The sequence below is a fragment of the Geotrypetes seraphini genome, chromosome 3 (genome assembly GCF_902459505.1).
Source record: "Geotrypetes seraphini chromosome 3, aGeoSer1.1, whole genome shotgun sequence".
NCBI classification, from domain to species: Eukaryota; Metazoa; Chordata; class Amphibia; order Gymnophiona; family Dermophiidae; genus Geotrypetes; species Geotrypetes seraphini.
Window position 1 is genome coordinate 291,067,103 of NC_047086.1, and position 8,906 is coordinate 291,076,008.

Consider the following 8,906-nt stretch of genomic DNA (forward strand, 5'->3'; position numbering starts at 1 on the left):
CATCTCCCCCAATTTGCTTGGGCCCCTCCCCCTAAAGGTGGCACATATTCACTTGCTTATCTTTCTTTCCCTTGATCACATGACAAGGTGGTGAGTGGCTGCACAAAAGTAAGTCTGTCTTCTCTGCTGTCCTTGGCCCTCTCGTCCTCATACCCTCTCAATAAGCATTCAGCAGTCCCCAACTCAGCATTTTTCAAAATGACCACAGTGTTTTTCTTCAATCCCATATAACTAACTCCTCTCTTCTCCACCAATCAGAGATCTGGTGATGTGGCAAGAGCTTTTCAGGTTTGACAATCAGAATAGAAAATGACACGGGGACATATTTGTCCCCACCTCGTCCCTACGAGTTTAGTCGCTGTCCTTGCCTCTACTCCATTCCTGTAAGCTCTGCCTTAACTGCACAAGCCTCAAAGTTTTTGAGGCTTGTGCAGATGAGGACAGAGCTTGCAGGAATGGGGTTGGGACTGGACAGGAAAATGATTTCCTGTGGGGACGGGGGAAAATTTATGCAGAAGCTGGATATCTTGGGAGCTGGATAGGTGGTAAGCAAGACACAAACAAGACAGACTTTCCAGAGTATTGGGAATACAAATTGCAGGAGGGCTATGGAAGAAATGTAGTGCAGGGATAAATTTGAATTATGCTTAACTGTAATTAAGCCTGTGCTAATGGAGTTAAGGATTAATTTGGCTGTGATAAGAAATTAAGCTGGGATAAAATATATGATCAGGCCCAGGGATGATATTAAAAAATATAAAGCAAAAGCTAGAAGCTGTTTCACAAGAAACCACTTCTGGGTTATAAGAAATCATATGACAAAGATTCTGTTATAAGTTTTGAGAAAAAAACAACAACCTGTTGACAGGAAGAGATTAATGACATTTAGTAAAAGTAACTAGCTAGAAGAGAGAGGTACGACCAATGGTAACTAGGTCAGCGGTAAACAGATAAATTCCACTTCCCAATACCTTCCCAATTCCCCAAAGCAACCTCATCTACTCTTTATCTCCTCTAGAAATTACCAGATACCTTCTTCTTGTAGTGCGTTTTTTGTAATTCTTTTGTAATCCGCCTTGAATCGCAAGGCAATGGCAGAATAGAAATCGCTAATGTAATGTAATAAGTTTAAAAAGACAATAAGAAACAGTAAAGCTTACTACTGCCATCTAATGTTAAAAGTATAACATACAGTTAGATTTGTAGACATCAAAGTAAAGGTAGAAATAGGATTAGTAAAGAGATATGACAGATTGAAAGCTGAAACAAGAAGTAACTTTGCTATATAAAGATATATAGAAAGTGTTTCTGATGCTACAGTGGGTAATCATCTGGCATCTAGTGATCACCGCATAGTACGGTTTAATATTAAGATGGGTTTAGAGAGGGCTCATTCAAAAATAAAGGTTCTAGACTTTTTTTAAAAACTAACTTTGTTTGGATGGGAGATTACATCAAGGAATTGTCTGGATGAGAATGTCTGGAAGGAGTGGAAATGCAGTGGGCAAAACTGAAAGGAGTTATTATAAGGGCGACAAATCTTTCTGTGAGGCAAGTAAGTAAAAATAAGAGGAAAAGAAGGCCTCTTTGGTTCTCAAAAGTAGTAGCTGAGAAGGTCACTGCACCTTCCCTTTGGAATTTGCTGCCTAATCACTTACAAATGGAATCGTCGATAAAGCAATTTAAAGCAAAACTCAAAACATTTTTATTTGAAGATGCTTTTGGATAAAACTGTCCTTCTCATGACTAAATCGACTATAGTCCCTATCCTTACCTATTGTTTTACCCTTAAGTGTGCTTAAGTTCAGTCCTTTTTTCCCAATTGTGTGCAGTTAGTTTATGTGTTTTGTAAATGTCTACTAATCTAACATTGGTTTGTATAATATTTTAAGTCTAATTTGTCTTGTTTCTTTTAAAGATATCATAAGTGCTGTACACTGCCTAGAAATTGGAATAAACGGTATAAAAATTTTTTAAATAAATTTGAAACTTGAAACTTGTAAGGAATAAGAGGTTAGCTTTCATAAACTTCAAAAGATCGCAGAAAGAGGAAGAAGGCAAAAATATCAGGAAAAGTTAAGAGAGGCTGTTCGAGTAGTCAGGAAAGCAAAGATACAAATGGAAGAAAAAAAATAGCAGACTGTAAAATTGGGAGACAAGCCAATTTTTTTTTTAGATATATCAGTGATAGGAAGAAGTGCAAAATTGGCATTGTGAGACTCAAAGGTGAAGGGGAGAAATATGTAGAAGCTGATAAAGAAAAGGCAGAATTACTTAACAAATATTTCTGTTCTGTGTTCATGGCTGAAGCGCCGAGAGTGGGACCGTAGAAGACAAACATGAATAGGGATAGAGGAGTAATAGACCTTGATCGATTTTCAGAGGGTTGTGTTCGTGAGGAGCTAGCTAAAATAAAGGTAGACAAAGCGATGGGGCAGGATGGTATACATCTGAGGGTGCTGAAGGAACTTAGGGAAGTTCTGGTGGCTCCACTGACTGACCTTTTCAATGAGTCTCTAGAGTCGGGAGTGGTACCGGAGGACTGGAGAAAGGCGGATGTGGTCCTTCTACAAAAGTGTAAGTAAGGAAGAAGTAGGGAATTACAGGCCGGTAAGTCTGACTTCTGTGGCAAGCAAATTAATGGAAACGCTTTTAAAACAGAGAATGTTCAAGTTTTTGGAATCCAATAGATTACAGGACCGGAGGCAACATGGATTCACTAGAGGTAGGTCTTGTCAGACAAATCTGATCAATTTCTTTGACTGGGTGACCAGAGAATTGGATAGAGGGAGTGCGCTTGTTGTGGTGTGTTTAGATTTTAGCAAAGCCTATGACAGTGTTCCACACAGAAGTCTAATAAATGAACTGAGTGCCCTCGGGATGGGCCTCAAAGTGACAGACTGGATCAGGACCTAGTTGAGTGGAAGACAACAAAGGGTAGTAGTCAATGGAGATTGTTCTGAGGAAAGGCATGTTACCAATGGTGTGCCTCGAGGTTCTTGGACCTGTACTTTTTAACATTTTTATAAGCGATATTGCTGAAGGGCTGTTGGGTAAGATATGCCTCTTTGCAGATGATACCAAAATTTGCAATAGACCCCCCTGGATGGTGTGAATAACATGAGGAAATACCTAGCAAAGCTTGAAGAATGGACTGAACTTTGACAGCTAAAATGTAATGCTAAGAAATGCAAAGTCATGCATTTGGGCTGCAAAAACACGAAGGAAATGTACCGTTTAGGGGGTGAAGAACTTATGTGTATAACAGAAGAGCAAGACTTGGGTGTGATTGTATGTGATAATCTTAAGGTAGCCAAACAGGTTGAAAAGGTGATGGTGAAAGCTAGAAGGATTCTAGGGTGCATAAGAAGAGTTATGGCCAATAGGAAAAAGGAGGTATTGATGCCCCTGTATAAGACTTTGGTGAGACCTCATTTAGACTATAGTGTACAATTCTGGAGGTTGCACCTTCAAAAAGATATGAAAAGGATGAAGTCAATCCAGGAGAAGACTACTAAAGTGGTGCGTGATCTTCGTCATAAGGCATATGGGGACAGACTTAAAGATTTCAATATGTGTACTTTGGAAGAAAGGCAGGAGACGGGAGATATGATAGAGATGTTTAAATACCTACATGGTGTAAATGCGCATGAGTCGAGTCTCCTTCATTTGAAAGGAACCTCTGGAATGAGAGTGCATAGGATGAAGTTAAGAAGTGATAGGCTCAGGAGTAATCTAAGGAAATACTTTTTTTACAGAAAGGGTGGTAGATGCGGGGATCAGTCTCCCAGAAGAACTGGTGGAGACAGAGACTGTGTCTGAATTCAAGAAGGCATGGGATAGGTCCGTGGGATCACTCAGAAAGAGATAATGGTTCCTGTGAATGGGCAGACTGGATGAGCCATTTGACCTTTATTTTCCATCATGCTTACTGACACTTATGGGGAATTTAGGAGACATCTAAAAACATCTGTTTTCGAAGTATTTAGGCAGCTAATTCGTAAAAAATTTATTATGCATTATTTTGATCATTTTAGTGTCTCTAATGATTGGCTTTTAACTTTTTAAGTTCTATTCAACTTCTTTTATTGTTTGTTTGTTTTTAACTATTGTAAACCGCATAAAACATTACAGCTTTGCGGTATATAAACTGATTATTATTATATTATCATGTTTCTATGTTTCTTTTACGAAGCTGCATTAAGCTTTTTTATCGCCGGCCGTGGCAGTATTAGCTCCCATGCCCATAGGAATTCTATGAATGTTGGAGCTAATACCACTGCAGCCAGAGATTTAAAAAAGCCTAACGTGGTTTCATAAAAGGGGGCCTTAGTGCATATTAAGGAAACATTATTTATAGCAAATTAAGTAGAGAAATTGTACTAATAGAAATTAACATTTTATTAGAAAAGTACAGTATTCTATTAACTTTGGGAAATATAGACCCCCTTTTATGAAGCCACGTTAGGCTTTTTTAATCGCTGGTCACAGCAATATTAGCGCCAACGTTCATAGAATTTCTATGAGTGTTGGAGCTAATACAATCGCGGCTTTTTAAAAGTGTGTGGGGGTGGGGGATAATGATACTGAAAGTAAAATTCACTGTAACTATGGCAAATTGTAACCTGTAAACTGTATATTATGTTTGTTGGTATTAGATCCCTAGTATGTGTCGAGTTAGGATAGAAATCTGTATTGCAAAAATTTATACTGTAACTATGGCAAATTGTAACCCATTACCGTAACTGTATATCATGAGGGGCATAATCAAAACTTTAAAACGTCCAAAAAACTGCCTAAGTCGGCACTTGGACATCCTAATAGCAAGGACATCCAAGAGCCGATCATTAAAACAAACTTTCTCAACATTCAGAAGCACTTCTAATCTGCTGTGCGTCCAGAGCTCAAAGGGCATATTGGGAGATGTGTTATGAGCAGGCATTGAGTGGGTTTAAACCTGGACATCCTGAAGCAATAATCAAAGCTTTCCTAGGCCATCCTAGGCGGAACTTAAGTGCCGGGACATAGACAAATGTAAAACAGGTCTAAGTGCCCCAAAGATGATCACTGGAGGGTTTAAGGCATTAATCCCCCCCCTTACTCCCTCAGTGGTCACAACCCCCTCCTACCATCCAAAGAATGGAACCCCCTCCCCCCAGGATTCTCATTAGCTGATCGCAGGGGAATCCCAATCAGCTGAGCTAGTTTTGGAGAATCCTGCTGGCTCAGCCGAGAGGGGATTCCCTTGCCAGGATCAGTTGAACCGATGGGGAGATCTGATTCCTCTCTCCCTTCCTCCCTCCCTCACACTCATCAATCCCACAGCCCGCTACACAGGGATCCCTGCCCTACACTCCTCCCCTCCAACATCCCCCAACAATCCCTTCATCTCCCTGTACCTTTCCTCAGCACAATTGGCAGGAGGGATGCCCACTCCTTCCTGCCGCTAGGCCCCATTGATGATCATAATCCTAGTTCTTATATGACAAATATTCACCAATATTTCCTCCTCTCCTCTTCGGTATGCTATAATAGGGGATTTGGTGGGGTTTAATCGCGGATGTCATTGGTGGGCTCCGAATGCACCTACCACAAAGCATTGTTGTTGTAAAAAATGTGCTTGCCTTCTTGTTTCTCTAGCTGTAGCCTCATCTTCCTCGGCATACCCGTGTTCCAAAAGAAGCAGATAGCGTAGCTGACAAGCGCCATCCATTTCTCTCAGGAAAAGAACTGTTAAGTTGCTAGAAGGCACAACAGTTAACAGCAGTTGAATGTGCTGGGATCACGCGCTGTTATAATCAGCTTACGAATCCCAGGAAGCTGTGTGGCTCTTTCTGCCATGAAGCACGAATCAAACAAAGGCGACCCCGTATTGTCAGATGCAAACGACAATCTAGCTGGAAGGAAGGGGGGAGGAATAGCTGGCCCTTAAAAGTTATTTTTGATTTATTTATTTATTTTAATTTGGCATTGATATATTAAATGTACAATGCGCAAGGAGAGCATGGGGTTAATCCATGATTTTCTCACCATGCGCATTACAAATCCGAGATTCACTCCCGCGCTCGCTATGCGCATTCCCAAAAAAATCCAAAAAATATTTCTAACGCTTTTTGTACATGAAAGTTTACATATATTTAAAGTTTAAATATATTTTGCATTTTTTGTGGGGTAGATATATATTTTTAATGGGGTTCTTAACATGCATGCGGCAGTTGCTAGGCAGGAATAATCGGCGAGGATGTAAAGCGACTGGTCCTCAGCAGTCGAGACTTTTTGGATTGGAAAGGCCAGTCAGTTTGGACGAAATGGTTTCATGAATCGACGCGTTAAGAAATTTACATGCCTTTTTACTCATTTGCATGGGTAGATCGGATCGGGTGCGGATGGGGTCTGGAGGAAGGTTAGTGAATCGAGCCTTAGTAAAAGACCCCCGTAGTTTGTGCTCCTGTATTTGCATAGGGTTCATTGTGTGATCAAGGCCAGGTATTCTGGTATGAATGAATGTCGAGAAGTGATATTGGCATCATGGCCCTAAGTAGGAAGATATTTGTTGGCTCTCCTTCAGCCCTTTGGGACCAAAAATGGCCATCGCTTGAAAATTAGCAAAGACCACTGATCTAACCAGTCTATCCCCATTCCTAAAGCAAAGGAGAATCAACTGATTCCAGGAAGGGAGAGTTACTGGTGTGAACAATTTTTCAGGAAAAAAATTAATAACAATCGTGGGGCTTGAGGGCCATTGGAGACTGAGAACTGAGACATGGAGGATCAGAATCACAAGATCAGAGAGGAGGGGGAGGAAAAAGAAGAAGATAGAGAGAAAAGGCCCCATATACTGTACTCTGTACCCACCTCCTCTTCCAAGGCTGTTAACTGGATCCAGATTCGCAGACTAGGGTTGATCCATTACTGGGTTTATCCCATTGCATACAGGAACTTTCTGATTTTCCTATTGCACTCCCTAAGAAAAGCAAGACTACAAGTCTCAACATGCACCCAGGACTCGATTAACCCTCTCTCCTGAAAATCTGAATCCAGTTGGCAGCCTCACCCTCTTCTTATCCCATTCCCTGCTCCCACCAGTGAGCAATTCCAAATCCATCTTTTGCTTTATGAAAATAAGAAGAGTGAGAGCATGGGGGAGGGGGGATGAAGTAATTCATTCACCTACTCATTTCCTATTCCCAGAGCTGGCAAGTTAACCATTCTAGGAGGGCAACTTTTTGGCTGGTCTTGGTTTTAAACTTATATCCCAAAGCAATGTAGTAATTGTAATCCATGATTCTATCCATTGAAATTAGTGCTCCAGGTCCCATAATATACAAGGATGAAGTTGGCAGAAATCTAGGACTGCCCCCCCCCCCTCCCCCAATCTCCTTCATGGACTGGATATGGCAGCTCTGCACTCCACAGTTCTACTTCCTTTTTTTTTTTTTGTCTACAAATTAAGTTCTACAAATTAAGCTGTGGCAAATGTCTTTGTAAAAACAAAGTATTCAACTTTGTCCCCAGTGTGAACAGTTTGAAAATTACCTCTTAAAAGTTCAAGAAATCAAATCTATTTTTTTCATATAACATCCCAAAAGCATGTAATATTTGTATTCCTTGAATCTGCTGATTGAAACCAGTATTGCAGGTCCCATGATGTATCAGAATAGGGTTGCCTGAATCCAGGACTAAAATCTCCCTCATGGAACTGGGTAACCTGGCAGCTCTGCAGCATAACAGGTATCAAAATGCATCTATAGGGACATTAAACAAGGCTAGGACTGTCTTAAGCCCCACCTTTTGATATTTGATACAGGGAAATTGAACAGTGTTCGATATGTGTGAACCAAAAAATCGTGTTTCTCTACATCTGGGCAGGTCCTATGGAATGCTTTGACTGGTACCTTGAGTTTTTGTAGTAACTTGATGCAATTTAGAAAACTGCTTAAAACCTATCTCTTTGCACAGGCGTTTTTCAGCTAGGTCAGGGGTAAGCAATTCCGGTCCTTGATAGCCGAAGCCAGGTCAGGTTTTCAGGATCTCCACCATGAATATGTATGAGATGGATTTGCATGCACTACCTCCTTGAGATGCAAATCTATCTCATGCATATTTATTACATAGAAACATAGAAATTGACGGCAGAAAAGGGCCACAGCCCATCGAGTCTGCCCATACCAATGACCCACTCCCTGACTTTTACTTCCCTATAGATCCCACGTGAATATCCTGAAAACCTGACCTGGCTCCGGCTCTTGAGGACCCCTGAGCTAGGTCCATGCTTTCAGTTATGATCATATACCCCTCTTTATGATGAATATGGTAAAGTGTTTGTAACCTTTGCCACAGCCTTTTGTCTGTTTTATATTTGGTTTATTACAACTGTATACGTTTAAATGTAAATTGTGAGCCGCTTTGGTTTAAAGCAGATTATAAATGCTTTAAATCAGGGGTAGGCAATTCCGGTCCTCGAGAGTCGGAGCCAGGCCAGGTTTTTAGGATATCCACAATAAATATGCATGAGATAGATTTGCATCTCAAGGAGGCAGTGCATGCAAATCCATCTCATACATATCCATTGTGGATATCCTGAAAACCTGGCCTGGCTCGGGCTCTCGAGGACCGGAATTGCCTACTCCTGCTTTAAATAAATAAGTAAACATTGCTCAGCAAATATTGTACATAAACCAGGGCTTTCCAAACCTATCTTGCCCCACAGTCTGTCAGTTTTTCAGAATATCCACAATAATATACATGAGATAAAGGTTACATATATTAAGCCTCCAGCATATGTAGATTTATCTCATGCATGTTCATTTTGGATATCCTGAAAAGAGGTTGCATGGTGAGGACCACAGGTTGTTTTGGGAAGTCTTGACTTACCGGTAACCACAGAGAAAAACAAATGACAGCCC